The sequence below is a fragment of the Micrasema longulum genome, unplaced genomic scaffold, assembly GCF_059751315.1.
Source record: "Micrasema longulum isolate JH-2025_06_02 unplaced genomic scaffold, ASM5975131v1 h1tg001140l, whole genome shotgun sequence".
In the NCBI taxonomy this organism is placed as follows: Eukaryota; Metazoa; Arthropoda; class Insecta; order Trichoptera; family Brachycentridae; genus Micrasema; species Micrasema longulum.
This window is the reverse complement of record NW_028278328.1, coordinates 97361-120255: the sequence shown is the minus strand read 5'-3', so window position 1 is coordinate 120255 and position 22895 is coordinate 97361. Positions and strand designations below refer to the sequence as shown.

Genomic DNA, 22895 nt, shown 5'->3' with positions numbered 1-22895 from the left:
CACCAATGTAGGATTTAGATTCTTAAGAGTTAGTTGAAGTTCTTACCCCAGTTAGAGATTGAAAGAGAAGACACGAGGTTGCTGTTTAATGCGTATTTATTACATGTCGAGGAAGATACAGCACTTAGTTGCGTAGCACGAGCGTAGCGGCTATGGTGGATTAAAGGTTAAAGAGACTGCACTTGAACTACATGCTGGAGCTGAGTGAACTGGACTGACTGCCGTTAACTTGTTGAACTGACTGACTGGCGTTGCGTCCAGTGGTCTCTTAATATACCACATTCCTTTGTAGTTCATTTCTTCATGGTAGTGACGATGTGAATGTACTGCAGAACGGTGCCCCCCGATTTCACAAGTTGCTGTATTGGATTCTATAGAAAATGATAACATGCTTTTCTTAGGTCATCACACTATTTCAGGTGAAACGTTTTAGCACGTGTGTGCCATCAATCGTGGACTATAAATCCTACAGTAGCTACAAAGCGCACGAATGAATGAAATTCTAGCAACCTAAAAACGATTTCAACAAATCAATATACATGGAGCAGAGCAGTAAGTTTGTCAAGTGTTCATGAAGCAATAAACAGCTACTACTACTACTACCATTATGCCTTTTCACCGTAGGGGTAGGCAGAGAGAATGGACCGCAACTCACGTCTATCCTTTTTCCATATTCATACATCTTGTCATACATGCCCTTCGGTTCTGTCTGCCCTTGACATGACTAGAATTAAGATTTTGGTTTATCTGATCATGCCACGTCTTCCTTGGTCGTCTTTGTCACACGTTACCGTTCATTTTCGCCAAATATACTTGTTTTACCATTCTTTCGTCGTCCATTCGTTCTGCGAGACCAAACCATCTCAGAGACCCTTTCTTAATCTTATCAATTATACTTGACTCAGATTTACACTCTCACCTGAGTTCATTATTCGTAACCCTGTCATACATCGTCTAAAAGATCGCATTTCAACCGCTTTCACCCGGCTTTCGTCCTTCCTCTGCCAGTTCCATGTTTCACTTCCATACATAAGTGTTGGGACTAAAACTCCGCTGTGCCCTGCCAGTTTAGCTTCGATTGACATATTCTTATTAGCAATTACTGTGCTTAGTACTCCGTTCATTTTGTTCCCCACATTCACATTCACAAAAACAGCTGAATACGTATAATCTTCTTCTGTCAGGTACTTCGTGACTGAGGGTAGGGATCTTCGAAGGTTAAAACATGCACCAAACTTCTTTAACATAACCGTTTTTTTTACCCTTTCTAATACGAGTACGTATATTATATTATGTAAGTACATTTAAAAAAAAAAAATAATAAATTATTTATTAATGAAAAACAACATTTGTATAATAATACAAAATATAAAAAATAGTGCATACATCCAGTTAAAGTTTTTCACAAATATAATGAGAGAACATGTTACACAGTAAAGAGAAAAATAATATATTATATTAGACATGAGAAAAAAAAGAGCTCGTAAGAAGGTTAAGGGAAGAGAAAATAAAGTGGAAGAGAGGGATTTTCATAATATAGTTGACCAATTCAAAATTTTGATATTATAATAAAATAAACATAATTAAAGGAACATAAACTTATTACACACTGACAAATGTTTCATTTTACAGTGTTTTAAAAAGTTTTTTTGAAGTCACAAAATTATGTATTAAAAATATCTAAACGGGGACGAAGTAAATTAAATTTGGAGCAGCTATGATAAATAAACGAGTTTTGAACATAATTTTTTTGGGCAATGAATTATTAAAAAAAATGAACTTATCGTGTTGACTTTACGGGACAATTGATTGAAATACGCTCCAAGAGATATGGACTATCTATAAAATTGTTTAAAATTTTGAAGAGAAAAGACATATGAGTTGATAAACGTGAAACGCCGGTATGTCCACAGCAATCCACCACAATGTCCATGTGGACCTACTAGCTTCTGAATTAAATCAGAGTTTTTTCATTGTAATAATAAGGACATGTTTTAATTTGAATAGAACTGAAATGATCATATTTTTCGAACTACATTTTGTAAAACAAATGTCGAAAAATATTTTGGGCGGACAAACTGGCGTTTGATATTTATCAACTCATATATTATCAAATGTTCGAAGGTGAAATCCATTATTTTTGTACACGTATTTGACACCCAGAATATTAAACGTCTATGTTCATCCTTCAGTAAATTTAGTTTTTGTAAGTAAATATGTAAACAATATTAACCCATCGCTCCCTGACGGCGCAAATTTGTCCCGGTTCAAAATAATTTATATACCTCTTACATGAGAATGAATTCGATGTAACTTATCTCTGCCAGTACATATTTGAAAGTTTTCGAGAAGTTTCGGCCAACTTGGAGTAATTTATTCCTTAAAATGACTCCTAGGGATTAGTTCTGCGTAGAGCTGTCACCCGTTTGGTTGTGGAAAATAACAACTTCTTTACAAACTTTAATATTATAATGGAATTGATCTATGCTAAAAGGGCACATGTCAAACTTTTAGTGATACATTTTTAAGTAAGATTGTTTAAAAAATACAAATCTTTTAGTCCTCATTCAATATCTAACAAAAAAGCTCTGGAGCCTTATGCTGGAAAGATGTGACATTTTGTTACCCACTCGACAATAGTCGATTGGGCATCTCGATTGCTTTGTTATAATGCTATTCTTGAAAACCCTCCGACAATTTAATTACAAAGACGAATGAGAAAGTGGCAACACTAACCAATCCGTATTTATCTATGGCCTATGGCTCTCTTGCCACACGTAAACTTTTATTGTTTCTGGTCAGACTTCTTCCGTTGCGTATGAAATATTTTGAAAAAATATAAGAACATGTTTTACCGAGACACTAAAACATTTATAATTATTATTTGCCTTGGACACATCTACATGTTATAATAAATATTTCATATGCATTAAATGGATTTTAAAAACATATTGTATAATATACGAGTACTTATATCTCAAATACGACGAGCGATAAAATAATTTAAAAATCATGTTTATAGTGAAACTTCATTTAATAATGGATTAAAAATAAGTACAGTTGTGTTTGTTGCATATTTGTTTAAACGTCATCATTATAATATTGATCAGTGTTGTAAATTTTAAGTTTAATACAACATAAATAGATACTCGTCATTCAAACATAAATGCCGAGTTTTTTTATAAGAAGGAAGTTTGACATCTGAAGTTACGATGTCGCATTCGATTGTCAATGTCGAGTGCTTTGGGGCACTCGAGATAAAGTCGATTGGTTTTCAATCGACTGTATTCGTATGGGTGGTTCAAGAATGCTGTCACTCGTCGAACTACGGAAGTCAAATTTTAAAGACGAATGAGTCCAGCATAAGGTCCCTGATCTAACAAACAACTTATAGAAAATTGTTACAGCGATTTTAGTTCCATGTTAAAAGAAGACCCCCAGAAGAAGTCCATTGACAAGTTTCCCTTTAACGTGGAATTAAAATAAAACACTTTGTTTAGTGGAAATACCTTATGACCGTCCTGGTAATACGACAGCTGTCAGATTTGTAGTTTTACCTTAAAAATCCAACGTGACACGCTCCAGTACAAAATACATAATGAAACTAAATATAATACAAAAATCATATTGCAATTCCCCGACGATACAAATTTGTAATACTATTTTTTTACACGTGTGTTTAAAAAAAATCAAGAAAAAATACGTTTTTGTTTTTAAGCTATAAATAACACAATTCAATAAGAAAAAGCTCAAATCTCTTCTCTACTAAATCTATGTTCAGGAATCGAAGGGTTAAAGGTGTATGTTCCCTTAAAAGGTGCTTTTATTTCACATACTATCCAAACAAAAATTATTTCTCAATATCGCTTTTATCAAACATCGAAGGTAAAGCTTGTCAAACATTGTTAGTTGGCACAACGAATATATAAATATGTTAGTTGGAAGGTATCAAAAGCTTGGTCGACTTTTTTCTAGGTCAGATTAAGTAAAGAAAAGAACAGAATTTCTACACAGATTTCATTTGTGGATTTGTTTTTTGTTCAGAATCAAAATATTTTTTAAATCCAACCTGTAGGTATGTTAAAATTAGATTTAAAGACGGAAAAGATTTAAATTTGAAACAGAAAAAATGTAATGAGTTTTCCTGGTAATCAGTTTTTCTAAGAATTTTTAGAAATGGGGTTTTCCGACATCAACGGCAGCGAAGACAATATTTCATTTTACTTCTCTGAATGAATAAATTACTAACGTGTTACGCATATTATTTAAATACAAAGTTCAGAAGTAATTAATTAAAAATGTAAATTATCATAGGATCAATATCATCGACGACCCATTCTTTTAATAGTTAAAAATGAAATGTATTTTTCCTATAAAAGTAAAAAAATGATATTAAAAAAGATATTGTAAAATTTATTTGTAACACGAGTATCTAATTTCTTTCCATATTTTTTTAATTAATTGATAACTCAATTACAGTTTAATTAATAAAGATTTTTTTCGTTTTTTGTACTTATATACGAATACATCGACTGTGTTTAGGACAAAGTTTTTTTTATTACTGGTTTAAATGTGTTTCATCAATATTGTGGGTCTTATAAATATTTTGACAAAATGATTGTGCCGATAAGTGTTTGCGGTTTAATATTAATACCTTTTAAAATAAGTATTAGACCTGCGTAAAATAATTAAATGCTTTAAGTGATGTCCCATCTCTGTTGCAATCAATTTCTTTTCATGTTCCCAGCCGTGTCACCAGAAGTCAAAATCTGCTATTTATAAAATCTTCTAAGAGCAACTTTGGTTTTTATGCCCCAATGTCCAGAATGTGTAGATTAGTCAATTCATCACACGACTTGGAAATTTTTGGGATAGATCTTCCGGCTTTTCGTAGATCTCTTCGCGACTAAACATTGTGGGATGAAGTTGGATTGGCATGGTTTAGCTCAAAGTTTGTGTTCTTTCGTTTTTTTAAATATATTGTATACTATTATTGTTTTGCCCTTGTTTGTCTTTGCTAAATAGTTTTATGTTCTTTTTGTTCAGTTTCTTGCATTTATGTTTCTTCATGTAACTGTTGTAATTGGGTTAGGCCGTATAAATATAATAAATAAAAAAATGCAGAAATTATCGCAAAGAGCTATTTTATACAAATTACAACAGGGATGGAGAATACCTTAAAGAAGGGAATATGAAATTCTAGGCATTTACAGGGCTTATTACCTGTCAATGGCTGGTTAAAGTGGCAACTTTACGCACTGTGTAGCAATCACAGTTTTGCCTATGTTTGAACATCCATATTTCTTCAATTTATTGATTTTAGTGAGCTTATTATATATTGGAGCTGAAACCTTTATTGTTGTGAAGAGATTCATTTGATTGAATTATTTCACATACTAGGCAACGTCTGAAAACAATTTTCCAATTTTTAAACTTCTTCTTGGACCAGTTGGTTTTATTACAATATTTAAGTTTGTCCAAATGTTTGTAGACAAAAGACTGGATTTCACCCCCACTTACATATATATATTCTATATTTATTATATTTTATTTGTAAACAAAACACTGAAGTCGACTTTCGTTCAAAAAATTTAGTTTTAAGTCGAAACCAAAATCTGAAGTCCACTTTGTTTTGATATTAAAATTTTATATTATCACACAACCTCTTTTCAAAATAGATGGTACAGAAATTCTATTCATGATTTCAGTCAAAAACTTAGGTATTATCATTTCATATCTCTGTTTAAATCACGTCTGAAGAAACATCTCTTTTCTCTTCCTTAATCTCTCCTCCTTTCCTTTTTCCTCTTTTTTCCCTTTTCCCATTGAGTAATATTTTTGATCTAAGGTAAATTATAAACAAATACGTTTATTTATATTTTTATATATCTTTAGCTTTTTAGTCTTTTTTTTCTATTGAATATGTTCTGTAACTTGAATTATAAAAATAAAACTGTTATTTTATTGGTTGGTTGGTTGGAAGAAATTGCCATTTGGCAATAAGCCCGCCAATGTACAAATAACGTTATGTACAAAAAGTTAAATAAATTAAAATTAAAATGTGACGTGACTCCCGTGGTATATCCTTCAACGTACAGATTTTTATGATCATTTTTAAACCCATGCAGGTAGATTTTTAAATTAAACGACGAATTGTATTTTCCTGGCAATTCGATGTAATTCGTCACCATAACTTATGACTTAAATAAAATGAACCGCGAACACGAGCAATTTACGGTTGGTTTTAAGATAAAGAATATTTAAAAAACAGTTAGCAAGCCTTGTCAGGCCATAATAATTCTCCCCTCATCTCGTAAAGCTCTAGATTATAATTATGGGACCATTAAGAACAGTATAATTGAATTTAGTAAAGTCACTTATCTTTCAGCAAGAAGACAAATACAGGGTGGCGAAGATTCTATTAAAATACTTTTGGGGTCATAGTTTTTTAAAACGAATAAAAAAAACTTATTTTTACAGTAAACCTAGAACAGCGTATCTCGTTGATCAATATTTTTTCATTTAGAAAAAAAAAACAATAGTCTGTACATATTATATAGCATACTGAAAATAAGAATACATGGAAATTATAATTAATTTTCACAGTGATGTAAGCTATTGAGTACTATATATTATAGGTATTAAAATTAAAATAATTTTAAAATTACAAAATGTTAATGCATTAATAATTCTAAAAGAACAAATCAACATGTAAATAATAAATAAATATGTAAGATAAATAAAGTAAGTAAATGCTATAAATAAACATCTTTAATATATTTAAAGATTAACTAGAAAAAACAAGTTATATAAAAATATTAAGGTGCACAATATAATAACCAGCATCATACATAATTACTGACATCGCAAAACTAAACAGGCGTACTATCTATAATAAGGAATCTTGTATCTTTCATATGGGATCAAAGCACCGGTAAATGACCATTGGTTAATAAAACACAATATAATAAGAATTGCTACATGTGTCCAGTCAAAAAACTTTTAGCACTAGAAACTATGACAAAAGCAGTAGACGGACACATCTTTCGGTAAGAAACAAATCTGTCAGTTTTGAACTGTGAGTTATCAAAAGGTAATAGTGCGTCTTCCCGTTATTGTTCTGAGATTGATAGTGTTTTTATAAGGAAAGGTGTGGTAAGTGTTTAGTTTGATGCTATTTCTTATGCAATTATTTGAATATATCCATATTCCAATGTGTTAGGGTGTTTTATAATGTTATGATGTAACTAAATCTGAGTATTATTTTTACTGGGGTAGTAGTATTCATTCACTTGTGATTCTGCTATTTTTTAGAGAAATATTAATTATAATTGTAGTACTCGTATTTCAGTAAAAGAGTAAAAGTACTTAGAAAAATTAACGTGTTTTTTATTGTTTTATTTTATTTTGTACGCTTAAATAATGAAATTTATACCTTTAATGTGGATTTCACTACAAGCTGAACCTTAAACGGTCATTTATTGGTGCTTTGACCCTAGGAGAGATGATAAATGTCTGCGTGACCGGAGAGAACAGTATTAAAATGACAACATGCTCTAAATAAAAAATCTATTTTCCTTGAGTTGGTCCTAGGTACTAGAAAATTAAATGTAGTATGGAGTCTTGTTCGGTTGGGTACAATATATTCTAAAGGACTTGTAAGTAAAGGGCAGTCTACGACGTTGTTTACTAGTTTAAACAGAAACATTTTATTGATTTGCTATCACTCTTCTATGCCCTAAAGTTTAAATTGCATTTGGGGTACAATAAAATTTATATTTTGGAAAATTTGTATTTTGGATAATTTGTATTTTGGAAAATTTGTATTTTAGAAAATTTGTATTTTGAAAAAATTGTATTTTGGAAAATTTGTATTTTGGAAAAATTGTATATTGGAAAATTTGTATTTTACATTTCCCTATTGTGTCGGTGTTTTTGAAAATATTTTTGTTTAACTTACCAATAGGTAAAATGATGAAAAATGGACACCAGCAAAGAAGGAAACCGCCTACAACCAACGCCATAGTTCGTGCAGCTCTGCTTTGACTCCCAATTTTACTCTGAAAATAGAGAAATACCACTTTTTTTTACTTTTACAAATTAATGAGGGTCTATAAAATACTGTCGCGTGAAAAAAAGTTTATTGTACTTATTAGTAGCATAAAAAAAAACATTTTTAAATTCCCGCGAAAACGGTTCATTGCATTGGCTACGTTCCTAATACGTCGTGATTCGGTTAAATTTTGACCTTTGTTTGTGGCCGGTAAAATTTAAATAGAACGTCGCGTCGTCACGAATCTTGACGCCACAATCGTCAAGACCAAACATAACACGTTTTTGTAGAGACGTATTTTTTAACAATTTAAGTGTAAAAATTATAAGTGAATACAATTTATTTTTGAAAATACAATTAATAATTTTAAAGCAATTTCTCGTATTAGTATCAGTATTCGTACTATGGGATATTTTCCAGCAGTACAAAATATCGATTATTCTTAGAAGCATTGCATCATTTAGTCAAATCAACTGTCAATTTAACATTTTATTAACATCAAATGCGGCAGTTACAGGAAGGTAAGATGATCAGTTTCACGCTTCAGGTGCCAGTCCAGAGACAATGAAATATTCAGGGTAAAACCACCTTAAAAATCAGTATTTCATGTCGACCCTGACAGGATTCCAACCCAGGCCCCAATCATGGTAGGCGAAAGCGTCAACCACTACACTTCGAGGCGGACGATTATCTACTTGATTTCCTCTTCAGAATTTTTACGCAAGAGCAGTCATCTATTTGAGAATACTCTTCCAGGGCCGCGATTATGAACGGCTATCTTCATCGGTATAAACTAATATCGATATTTATGTACGAAAGTGTGTATATTTGTAAAAAAAATAATATCTTTGTTGGTAACCGGTAAATAAACATATCTAGAAAAAAAAATTGCAATTATTTTCTATTTTTCATACTGAAAACTTAATTTTACTTTGTAGATAAAATTGAAGATAAATTTTAACTTCTCTTCAGAATACGTACCGGATTAGAAAAGTGGTTTATTCTCGTAATAGTGATGGGCGATTCGGTTATTTAAGAGGTTTATATAAGAGTAGCATTAACAGCTACCGTTTTACAAATTGAATTATTCGGTGAAAAAAAAATCGAATTCGTTTTGTCAAACTGTTACAGCTGTTTCGAGAGAATAATTGTTTTTTTTTTTTTACCACCTTATAACAATTACACATTTATAAACAACTAGCCTTAACGCGCGGCTTCGCTCGCGTGGTCTTAGGAAGAAATAAGTTTGGTCGTTTAGAAATGCGAATTTTCCCGACGGAATTTATTTATTTATTTACATCTTTTATCAAAAATACAATTTTGCGTTCACTTTGCCCAGCTAACAAGTGTACATACCCCGTTCCAAGCTAGGCAATTACATTCCAATATATGATAATAGTTAATAAATTAATAGACAGCACACACTAATAAAATATAAACTTACTCGTATACACATTTTGATACATATACATACAGACATACACATATATACACATACACATATATGTATATATACACATATATACACATACACATATATATATATATATATATATACACATATATACACATATATATACACACACACGTACATACACCCATGCGCATACACAAACATACATTCATAAAACATAGACAAGTCCAAAATGAGTTTGTTGTAACTCCTGGGAGTACAAAAAAAAATTTTGTATGATTTAATAAATAAAAAAAATAAAAATTATTTTTATTTATAATGCAAAACTTCATGATTGCCATCTGTGTATATATATATATATTTTTAAATTGTTCTTTATTTTCATATTTTATTTTCGATTTCCAGTAAGAATTTCCGATCCGCGGCATGCATCAACCTTTCTGACTCCCTACGACCAATTGACATGAAAGAGCGAGGTCAACACCTTCCGCAACTTGACAACACTCCCTTCTTTCCACGATTCTGGCAAAAGGTTGCGGACCTTTTTGCCTACGTAATAGTGTTGTTTCGATGCCAGAACAGTGTTGACCCCTTCACTTAGTGTCAGATCCCTATTAGAGTTTTTTTCAAAATTCCACGGATTAAAAATTTCTGTGCAATTGCTACCGGTTTAAGGGCGGTTGAATTACAAGTGTTTTCGGGATATGTGTCGATTGCCGGTTTTGCAACTATCGTCATGCAAAAAATACGACCGTCCGTTAGTCTATGACAACTTAGCATCGTCGTTCGGTTTTAATGTAAATTCATTTTTCCACTAAAAATTTTCCTATGTGAGAGATATTTTCGGGATGAAAGCTAGCATGTAACACTTATCAACTCTTCTGCCATCAAATACTGCCAAGTCCATCAAATACTTGAAGATGGACATGTCAAAAGTAGGAATAATCGGCGTGCGTGCATGAGAAGATGTATGAATGTAGAGGAAGCGAGGTCTGTATGCCAAGATAGAGTGTTATGGCGTTCTATCGCGATGGTTTGTTGTTGTTGTTGTTTTATTTTTAAAACCAACTTAACTTTTAAACACAATTCTATATTTTATCACTTTATATTGTATTTTTTTAAAATTTATGTTCTTATTTTTTATACCAACTTTACTTCTAAACACTGTTCTATCTTTTGTTGCTTTGTATTGTATTTTTAAAATTTAATGTTGTTTATATACTCATATTTTATATAACTTTCATGTATGGGCGTGAAAAATTAATAAAATAAAATAAATAATGTTAGTATGGATAAGTGAAATAAAACCTTTTACATACAATCTAAATTTCCAATGTAGAAAATGTTAATTTAGTCTTATCTACTTATCAATATTAAAATTTACCTTTGCTAGCGTAAGCACTATTTACATAAGAATTACCTAATATATCGTATAAACTACACCCAAAGCTTCTCTGAATAATTAATGAACAAAGGAAACGTATTTGTTTTTATAAAAGTTTAGGTAGCAGACTCTATTGCCGAGTTACCTTTGACAAATTAAGGTACTACTTGTCAAAATGTATGTATTATTTTATATGATTTATTTTGGTTCACAAACAACGAACAATACACATGACGATGGTATAATAATCACAAATGGTTATTTTAGATATTGTTCATCAATCATATTTATTGATTTATTTTTATTTTGGAAAAAAAACAACAGTTTTTACATACTTTGTATACAGAAAATAAAAATATATATAAACGAAAATTGTGAATACAGTCAATAAAAATTTTCTACTGTGGTGTTAGCTATTGATTAAGTACATTATCGGTATTTAAAAAAAGCAATTTAATAACTACGAAATGTTAGGCACTTAGGCAAGTTACAAATAAAATAAAAAAAACATATATTTTATCTACAGTAATACAAATAAAGTAAATAGAAACGAGATAAATTTAAAGAATAAGAAACGAAAAAAGTTATATAAAAATAATGCGAAAGGGACAGAATATAATAATTAACATACGAGTTCAAACATAATTACCGACATCGTATAACTAAAATAAAATATGTGAACATAGCATGCACAAATAAAGAAAAAAAAAAATTATTGTAGTTTTTTTTTAATTTACGAGCTTATGATTTTTATAAAAGTTATAACAATAAATTATTACTAACAGGTTATTACAAATCATTTTACCTTATTAACATAAGTGACTATTCGATTTTATAAATTACGTTCATAAGTTTTTATAGTTTTCCGAGTATTATCGACAGTGAGACGTAAAGAGTGTGCGAGACTAGGATTACCCTTTTACTAAGAACGCAACATGCGACCCATTGGTCAACTTTCTATTGTATTGGTGATATCTTCGATTTTTGATAAAAAGCTTTTTATGTTCCCAATAAGCATTAATTATTCAATAAAAAAACCATTTTCACCGATACGTAAATGTATAACGAAGGAATACCGAAAATCTCAACCCATCATTTATTATATTTCTGGAGATATTAAAGTTATTAGATGCTATGTGTACTGGCTACACATCACCGGGAAGGGAGAATTAAAATAAACCCAAATATTTCAATTTTGATGGCCATTTTCAACATGTTGAACATAACTCAGTATTAGAAAATGGAAATCAAGTTGGGGTAGAATGAGGTTCAAACCTCGAACCTCTGATCCGTGAGTCCGTAACACTAGTCACGGGACCACAACCCGATTCTATTAAATTAAAACTAAAGATATGCACTCTTTTTTCAATGATTTATTTTGTTGGCCTTTAATAATAACGAATATTTTTGTGTTTCTTAAAAATATTTTTTATTTCCTTTTTTAATTACTTTAAAAAAATACCATATTATCTTTTACAGAATATTTCATTTTTTCTTTCTTGTTACACAAAAATATTATAACTGTCCATTATTTATTATAGGAGCAAATATTCATCAACATTTTCTATTATACCCACGAACCGGCCATGCCTTTGTGGGATTTTTTGTTTACTATTTTTACTATTAATATTTCATTACTATTTAATTATCCATTATTAAGTTTTACCTCTTATATAATTAGTAAAAAAAAACAACAAACATTTGTTTCACTGATTTCTTAAATAAACATGACATTCTAAAAGTATTTATTGTTACTTAAATCTCCTTTGAAAAGTTTTCTATTATAGTCAATTGTGAAAATTAAATACAACATCATTAATTTAACGCGTATTTTCAATAAACAACGATTTTTATATTTTTCAAATTGGCAAGACACAATGTTTGTATATTATAATGGAATAAACCTCAAAATTATGTAGTTTTTTATTTATTTATTTATTTATTTATTATCATTATATTACATCCACAAAATTATAATTTATGTAAAGTTGCTTTGACTGTCTAACTAGGGTTATTTACCCCGTTCTAAAACAGTCAAAAAATATAAAAAACAGTAATCAATTTATAGAAACAGTTATAAAGATACAGGACAAAGTGAAAAACAATGTAAAAAATGGAGTAAAAACATAGTAAAATATAATAAAAACATCGTAAAATTGTAGTAAAAACATAGTAAAAATGTAGTAAAAACATAGTAAAAATGAAGTAAAAAAAAACGTAGCAAAAAAATAAACTATAAAAATAAAGTAATAAATGCAGTGAAAACATAGTAAAAAAAACCATGAAAATATATAAATATGTCTATAAAAATATTTTGAAACTCAGTAAAATGCAAAATAAAAACAGAATACATAGTAAAAAACATATTTAAAGTCATAATAAAAAATGAATGTATGTTGTATAGCAAAAAGCAGATTTAAAGAAAGAAAAAAAAAAAAAACAGCATATTAAAAAATAAAGTAAAAAATGTAATAAAAATTTAAAAAATAAATACATAGTTAAAACAAGTTAAAAAGTCATGAGGATCTTAAAAATTAAATCAGTAAAAAATTTTGTTATTTTAGATTGAATTGATTGGGCCCAAAGTCTTTTGGTGTTCCTCGTTCATATGTTTCTGTCGTTAAATAAAATAAGAAATCTATTAATTCAATGAAGATACAAAATAAAATTATATTTGACTAAAATCACAAAAAAAATCTACAATATGTTAAGTAACCTAAAACTTGACAAAAACGTATGTTTAAATAAACATAGGTTAACCCAAATATTTCAATTTCGGTGGCCATTTTCAACAAGTTGAAAATTTATTTAATTATTTATTTATTCATTCAAAATTACAAAATTGAATATTTAATTTATTAAGGCTTTTTAGGCTTTGCCCGTGTCAAGCCACTATAAATAACAAAAAAAATACATAGTAAAATTAATTAGATCAAATAATAATGACATAGAATCACAATCTAGAAAAAAGGTAAATGTAATAAATAATCAAATTCCAAAGAATACAATGCAAAAAAGATAATCAGAAATAATTTTTAAAATATAAATTATACAAATTAAGAATCACACATAATCAAATATACAAAATAGTGGTATCATTAAAATCAACAAAATAATAGTAAAATATAGTAGTATTAAAAATATAGTAGAATAGGAGCAATAAATCATATGCCAAATAATAGTACGTAACTCATAATAAAAACAAGAACTCAAAATAACTCAGTATTAGAAAATGGAAATCAAGTTGGGGTAGAATGAGGTTCAAACCTCAAACCTCTGATCCGTGAGTCCGCAACACAAGTCACGAGACCACAACGAGATTCAATTAAATTAATTAACGTAAAAAAGTAAAAATACCCTAATTGGTTTGACCCATTTGCGGTTCGATAAACAGCGCCACTACCTACGCCACAGATTGTATAGAACGAATTGCCTACATCTCGCACTACAAATACATTGCGAAAGCAAATGGGATTTGAATAATTCATAAAATAATGTTCGTTTGCAAATCCAGTTGAGAGTTCCAACTTTACTAGTAAGGGAAGTGAACCAATATTAATTTATTACAATCTATTAATATTCGTTACCGTGAAACGCGAGATCTTATTCATTATGTCTAGTAGATAGCACTACAGTGGAACTCCATTCATTCGGGTTGCCTAATATCCGGATTGTATCGGGAAAAAAGGAGACGTTTTAATAATATAACAATACCGCAGAGTGTGTGCGGACCAACTTCTGCTTTACAAAATTATGACAGGAATGGTTGACTGTACAGAGCTGCTTGGTTTAATAACAATACATGTGCCAGCCAGGATTTGTAGACGGTACCACCTGTTTCACCACCTGTTTTTCACCTGGTACCATTGTACCAATAAGTAAAACATCGTATGTTAAAAATGCTTTTTTTCGTAGGACTTTTTCAATGTACAATACAAAATTAAAAAATATAGATTACACAAACATCACTCTGTCAGATTTAAAATTTACACTAAAAATGTATTATGTAACTTAGTAGACATTATAATAATAAATATGTATATCTCCCCCCCCTCCTTATCCTCTCTTCAAGGATTTTTGTCCTTATCCCGCCCAATTTACAGTTACATTGTATAAATACATTTAACTCTTTAATAAAGATACCAGTCTCGAAGATGTCGCGAAAGCGATTAAACCGGTCACTGGATATTCCAAATTTGTGGATTAAAGTATCACTCGTATTTTATTTATATAATAAAAAAATATACATGTTTACTTTTACTACTAAATTAATTTGTTGTATGAATAATAAATTGCTGTAATAAATATATAAATATAAAAAAAATTAAAATGACAAAATATTTACGTTTCGCGACGTATAATCCTGCTGCGCAATCACATATTTGAATTTCACCGGTGTAAATATGGAAAATATTAAAAAACTGCTATTTTTATTTATGTATTTATTATTTATCACGCTATTTATTGCATTAAGCCGGCGGTTGGCAAGCCAAATGTCAAGAAAAGCAGTCGCCATAGTAATTGTTATTTAATTTTCTTTTTTGTATTAGATACTTCTTTCTATTTAGCAAATGCAATATATTGTATTATTTTTTATAGTAAACGCCGATTTTTTGCCAATGAACTGTATGTGTTTACGAGGAAAACTAAAAACAAACCGACACTGACTGAGAGATTACATACACGTTGACTCTATTATTGTTCTTTGTGATCGCTCAAATGCTAAGCATGTTTTTAAGTACGTCGATAGTTATTTGTGATTGAGCTACAAGTACTGTATTTTATTCAACATGTAATAAATACACATTAAACAGCTACCTCGTATCTTCTGTTAATCTCTAACTGGAGTAGGAGCTCCAACCCCCAACAACCAAAATCCTACATACATATGTGAAGGAAATACACTCCTGCAAAATCATACATACATATTTATCTACAATTATACATGCAGATACAAACCCTTAAACACTATAATATTTTCTTCGTAGCAAAATTAAGTACTAACAAATAATGTTGAGTGGGCTTCACTCGAAATAGAAAGGTTGTTTTCAGCAGGGGTTGATTTATTTTAAGTATGAAAAGGGTGGGTGGAAGCAAGTAGCAAAATTACTAATGTTTGTTTCCTTTCGTAAAAAAAGGATATTTAATAATACGTTTCATTTCATGGAAAAGGATCTAACAAAAAGTTTTTATTTGAAATTTACGAAGATAATATAGATAAGTTTTTAAATATTTTATTAGTATAAGTCTCTTCTCTTTAATTTTTAAAAATAATGTCTAAGCATTCAATGACAAATTCATTAAAAAAAAGTATTAGAATGATAATACTCGTAAGACTTCGGTACATTTAGCTTTATTTAAAATACTTATAATATTTAAAGAAATTACTGTGCTCAGTACTCCGTTTATTTTGTTGCCCGCATTCTTTTTTCTTTCAACATCTTTTTCTCCTCTTCCATCTATTGAAAACATACTTCCCAGATACACAAATTCTTCTACTTGTCCAATAAATAAATAATCCATGAAGAAAATACGGGAATACGTGGGTATGAAAAAAAGTTAGACCGCGTTACCTCTGAACTTTGATATGCACATTCTGTAAAATGATTTTTAGACATCCCACTATCCTCCAAACAATTGTTTTCGATAGGTGCGTGAGTTTATACGGTTACTTTTATCAATATGTATCTTTTTTGGGGCACCCCGTGTAAGTTGGATTCGTTGCGACGTTTCGGCTACCATTGCAAGAGCCATCTTCAGGGTAAACTATGTGTTTTGTAGAAATAATATGTGTTTATGTACTAGTAATTTGTACCGTATCGCAGTTGGCAGTAGGCATATTCCGTATTATTTTTTTAGTCTTTATTGAGATCCCAGATACCTAAGTTTAGTCTAAATTTGAAATGGCGTAATCTGCCAGTACCGATAAGGGCAGGTATGAAGGTCATAAAAATGTTAATAAGACATTGTTATAAATTAAATATTTCAACCAGAATTATCTTCTTTTTTTTAAAAAAATAATAAAATTTTATAAAAAAAGGTTTCAACTAAAATATTTCAATAAATATATATTTTTTAAAGTATTACCGAAGGCTTAATTTTACGTAGAAATAAAGGAAAATGTGATAAAAATTTATGTGATTTAAAATGCTTGTATTTCTTTTCGAAAACGAAAAAATAAAATTTTGTATAGGCCACTTTCATGTTCAATTTATAATCTTTAAGTTGTGACAGGAAATTTTAGTTCAATACTTAGTCTTTATTGAGATCTCAGATACCTAAATTTAGTCTAAATTTGAAATGGCATAATCTGCCGGTCTAAAAGAAATTATATTTTAGTTACATAAAATTTTTAAGTATATTTTTTGTTTTTATCTAATCACTGTTTTTTTTTATTTTTATTACTGCGCGATTAAATAAAACAGTCCTTATATAATGGCAAAATCGTATGATTTCCTCATTTTGCGTGCGTTTTTCCAGACTACAGCCTTAAAATGCTTCGATTTGTTCTTAGAATGTCAAGATTTTTTCAAATAATTAGGTTCTGAATACATCGGATAATTCCTTAGTAAAAAGTTGCTTGGAATTTAGTTCCATCATTTGGTCGCCAAATGAAATCACATATTATTTATTGATGGAGAGGGTGCAAAAAAAATTCTGCGTTATCTGTATCTCGGGGAGTATGGACCCGTGGCTTTTCCCGACTGACTTCTTACTAGGAATGCTGGGCTACCAATCATTGTTGGGGAGAAGTGATATTCGTTTAGTTTTTCACTTTTTTCAACTTATTTGTAGCCGCATACGTAATTCCGATATTCTGAATGCATTTGGTCTATTTGTCCCTGATAATTATCTTTGACAAAGGCAACACAGGTTGTTCACCTACCACGATGCAGAACCAACCTGCCAATGGTTATGCCGGTAGATAGAACAGTCGTGTTATTTAATCGTATCGCCTCGGATGTCGATATATTTCATGACAGTGGGATATCTTTTAGGAAGGCAATTTTAAAATTGTAATATGTATGTCAATTTTACATGACTTTTTTTCTATTTTCCATTAAATAAATCTGATTTGTATATTTTGTAACGTGTTGAGAATGAATTGGATACTGCGTAATGTTTTCAATGTAACTGAAAAATAAATAAATGAAAACACAGCGCTCTTGGCCTCATAGAGTTAGGGGTACGTTATTATTTTAATTTTTTGTAATGTATATATATGTATTTGTGTGAATAAAGGAATAAATAAGTTAATTAAGTAAAATCACGCAACTAGCTGTAGTCGCCCATACGCAGAAAAACTATTCTCTGATGATTAACTAGGAAGTTAGCTACAGATTACAGCAATGCGACCGGCCGTACGTAGGGGAGACCCAGGCAAAGCGAATGTACCGGAAAAAGCGAATGAATTGAATATTTCAGAAAATTATCACTAGATTGTGCTAATAGTCTTACAATCGGTGTACTGCACCACTACCAATACCAAGACAGTAAAAATTTGTCATTTGACAAGAATGCACATGTTTTGTGACAAAAATGAGATTTTTTAGCATTTTCGTACGATAAACGAACGTAAGGTATTTGTGATTATTATTATTTGGTTATATTTCACGTGAAGATTAGTTTATTTCATCCAATGTTTATTTGTTTCCCATCTGAAAAACTAAGTTAAGATATGAAATACAGCAACCACATTACATTTTTTAACAAAACGTTACTCGATACTGCCTTGGGCAAAGCAAATATGGCAAAACGGATGATGGACTATTCGCTTTGCTCGAATGAATGTACTTTTTGGTTGATTATGTGCAATTGCATATTACGTCCTTGCTAAAATGTTTTTATTTTTATAGATGGTGTATACATACGATCGAAAAACAAACCAGGCAAGTTGGACTAAGTTTATGATGGCTAAAGCTTTGAAAAAAGTGACTGAAGACAAGAAATCAATCACAGCTGCAGCAAATTTTTTAAAAATTCTTTACGCAACACTCTATTGCATCTCAATCACGAAGAAAATTAAACTTGGTTCATCTACCAGCGGACTAAAAGTAAAAGCAAAATCAGATGAAACTAAACATTTTGAATGCCTAATTTGTGAGGAAAATTATGTTTAGCCATTAACAGAGAATTGGATTCAATGCATCCAGTGTAAAAGTTGGACTCACGAATCATGCACCTCACATAGTGGATTTGGTTCTTACTTCTGCTACGATTGTGATTCCTAATTCTCTTTGCCCGTAGCCCAAGTTCACTTTGCCCGGGTACCCGGGCAAAGTGAACTTGGCTGATATGAAGGGTTTTTTATAATTTTTATTATATTTTAAATTCTAATTAAGATTACTTTTTCATTACCTTACTTTTGTAAATAGTTTTGCTAACGTTATACTTTATAATGTTTTTATTTTATGCAATCTTAGAATTTTTTATTTAATATCTCCCTTAACACACCCGTTTTTCTTGGGCTTCTCCTACCCGTGACGAGTATTACAACCGCAAACAGAAACCACCCGTTACACGTTTGTTGTCAAACTAAAAAAATAAAATAAAATTTGGAACGTCATTATTCTATGCAATAGAGCGAGTGAATTATTACTCTGAGGTTTATACAAACGTTTTAATTACGTCATCCGCCGCCACATGACTGCCGCTAGATGACAGCACCGCTCTTAAGCTTACAAATGTTTTATATGAGAACGAAATTCTACGGACACAAAAGCAAAGGTCATAAAAGATTGAATGGACTGTAATTGCTCGGTATTTTCTGATATGAAATTATTATTTCAATATTAAACCTCTCTTCAACAGAAGAAAGGCTTTGAATTAATATTCTTGGAGGGTTAAAAGAGGGTAATTAATTTTAAAACCACTAAGCAATTGTTTGCCTTAAATGTTTGCAATTAATTGCGCGTTAGAAACAGTCTCATAATTATTTCAGAATTGTAAGAAAATGAAGTAATTAATTTGAGATCAATTTCAGGCGATTGGATATAATTTAGTATGTGTCCAGGTGGATAAAGAATACGTTTCTGCGTCTAAAATAAAACCATAATCCTGGACGAGTGTTTTAGACTCAATGGCTGCTGAAAAAGGAAATCGTAAAGGTAATCGTTTCAAGTTATAAATAACATAATTCAAAAACAAAAAAAAATGCTTATGACCTGTCTTTGCTAACATTTACCTTAGTAATGTTCACTATTTTGATCATGTTTGAATATCCATATTTTTTCAATTATTCCATTTGTAGATTTCAGATAATCAATAATAATTGCACGCATTTTCTATTATTAAGAAAAAAGTTTACCTGTCTTGACTGCTCTGATCTGATAGAAGATGACTGCCTGAAGGACCAATTGGATCGCTTGCTCCTAAAGCTGGAGCCATTGTTTGACATACCAAGGACCTGAGTATTCAAAAAAGGATTAACTTTTACAACTCCTAAATAAGTAAATAAACATATCAAGGGTAGTCCTAGAAGTAAAAACAAAGAAAACACAAAAAATAAAAAAATATATCCTTATTTCTCAAAAAAGTGTCCTTAAGGTTCGATACACTTTTCCTAGCGATGCTCAATAGCTTTGTTCCCTTGTTTATAATAAAAGCCACCGAACTCCAAAAAAAAACCGTTGTCCGATAATCTTTCCAGAAAATGGAACTGTCTTCGCCTTTTTTTGAGCTGATTCTTTCCTTGCAGTCCATTGTTTTGTATATTCCTTCGTCTCAGGTGTGAAATCATGAACCCCCGATTGAAAGATCCTCACCAAACTAGTTCCAATGCGAGCAAACGCGGTACCCCCGCTTCGCACAGCTTTTCTATGTCCAAATTTTTAGTCAATTTGCGATGTGTGGCATTTTTTGAAATGTCTACCATGTCTGCCAGCTCACACACTTTCAATCGATGGTCATCCGATACCATTTGTGAATTTTCTTCACCATTTCTGACATGGTTACTTCATTTGTTTGACCACTCATATGTTCGTCTTGGCAGCTCGTATATCCTCGTTTAAACTCTGCCACTTTTTTCTTTAGATCGATTGATCTTTTATTGGCTTGAAGGTGATTCCAGAGATGCAAGTTTCTGCTGTCTTTCCATCTCTTTGGTGGTCTTTCAGGTAGATGGCGACCAGCTGAGATTTCATGAGCTGCGGTAAGACGATTCTGGAGCTGTCCATTCTATCGACGTGATCTCTTCAAAATCTTCTCCCTGTTCTGCTTCACCGTACTATGTCTTGGGTATCGCTGGTCCTTAGAGTTTTTCCTGCTATTGCTCTTAGTTATTTCATTTTTGATGTCCTGAGTAGATTTTTTGTTCTCACTGTATCTGCCCTCATCTCTACTGCATACGTTTTGATTGGTGTGACACGTGTTTTGTACATACTTGCTTTTAATCCGCATGTGTTTATTGTGCTATACAATATTTCTCAAGCATCCATATATTGCCGAGGCTTTATTAGTTCCCTCACTTTGGAGTAGAGGTCGCTGTAGCTCGAGATTTCAACACCTAAATAATTCAAAGACATGGCCTGTTTCACTGTCTTATCATCTATCATCATCTATCATATCTTAGGGACTTTCATCTCTTTAACCTAATATTCAATTATTGTTAACGAAGGAACAGACTCCCCCAAAAAAGAATCTACCTAGGCTTTGATATTGGTTGGACTTAGTATCTTGAACAACGTCGTGTCTTGAACTTCAATCTTTTCAAGCTTTTTATGATCGGTACTTTCGACTTTATTTTTTTTTACAAATTAAAACCACTATCTACACGTCAGGTCGGGTACTTCTGGAGCCACCCACGTAACATTTAACGTTTGGATTAATCTTCAATCAATTGAATTCACCATCCAACGTCGAATTTTACACAAAAGAAACTTCGATCAAAGATAAAAAAAGAAAACATCATGCAAAATGAGTCCTAAATCATGATGATATTTATATAATTATCTATTTTAAACGCCCTTAGCGGGAATAAAAAAAATAAATATAAAAGAGCAATTTTATATTCGTAAACTACAAAGTCTTAGTTACATGGCCAACTGCGAAACTGGCGTCGCGGGATCGCTTCCCGCAAGTTGAAAAAAATAATCAGTAATATTTTTTTCTTAATTGGTCTGGGTGCTGTGGTGTATTTTCGTGACTTCTTTCCATATTCTCTCCTTCCTATCTGCTGACAAGCTTCTAAAATTGGAGCTTAGCGGGTCATTCTTTTTTAAAAATATTAAAAAAACTATCCAAAATAAACAAATATGAAAGTAAAAATGAAAAAAAGGACAGTAATGGGACTCAATCATAAAATGGTTAAATGACTCAATAAATTATTCTACCTCCAATAAAGCTATGTTGTACATTTCGAAATTGAGAAGAAAAAATATCAAAATAACTAAAATCATGGCCAAGATTATGAAGCCTATGAATAAGCGAGTAAATGTGAAAATTAGTATTAGATTGTTTGATATAAAATACCTTTGCCTGAGTTTGTCGCTAACGAATTTTAGGAGCATTCAAAGTTATGACAATCGTTAAATAAAGTAAAGTACGTTCAACCTAAAACTGTATATTAAATCATTAAATCACTGATTATTCTTCTACTAAATAATGTTTAATAAAATATTTTTTTCACTTTAGTGAATTATAATTAATTTGTTCGAGAGGAACCGATAGTTTAAATTAAATAAATTATAAATATTTACATTGAATTTTTTCTAATTTAATCAGGTGAGACTTACAAGAATACCAAATAAAGGAATAATACAAGAAATAACTTCCAAATAATGTAACAAATAACATTTTAAATTATTTGAAATCCTTAAAGGTCCTTGTACAAAAAATAAAAGCATTTTATCGCATTTCCATGTATGTATGTTATGTCTATCTAAAAATGTTGTCAGAAATAGTGATGTTGATAATATAATAATGTTAAAAAAATACCTGAGAGTCACTTCTGCAGCTTGGTGTTCTTCTAGAAAACTTGGCACTCTTGGAATATCTTCTCTGATCAGCACAGTTCAAAGTCCTTAAAACATCTCTACTTTCGAACT

At 30.7% G+C, this 22895-nt stretch overlaps 1 protein-coding gene across 1 annotated transcript in view; it reads right to left on the bottom strand.

Moving 5' to 3' along the window:
• The window catches only part of LOC148276825 (alpha-1D adrenergic receptor-like), a 94031-nt gene that overhangs the window by 1157 nt on the left and 69979 nt on the right, over positions 1-22895 (bottom strand). The gene's annotated exons all lie outside the window — the stretch shown is intronic.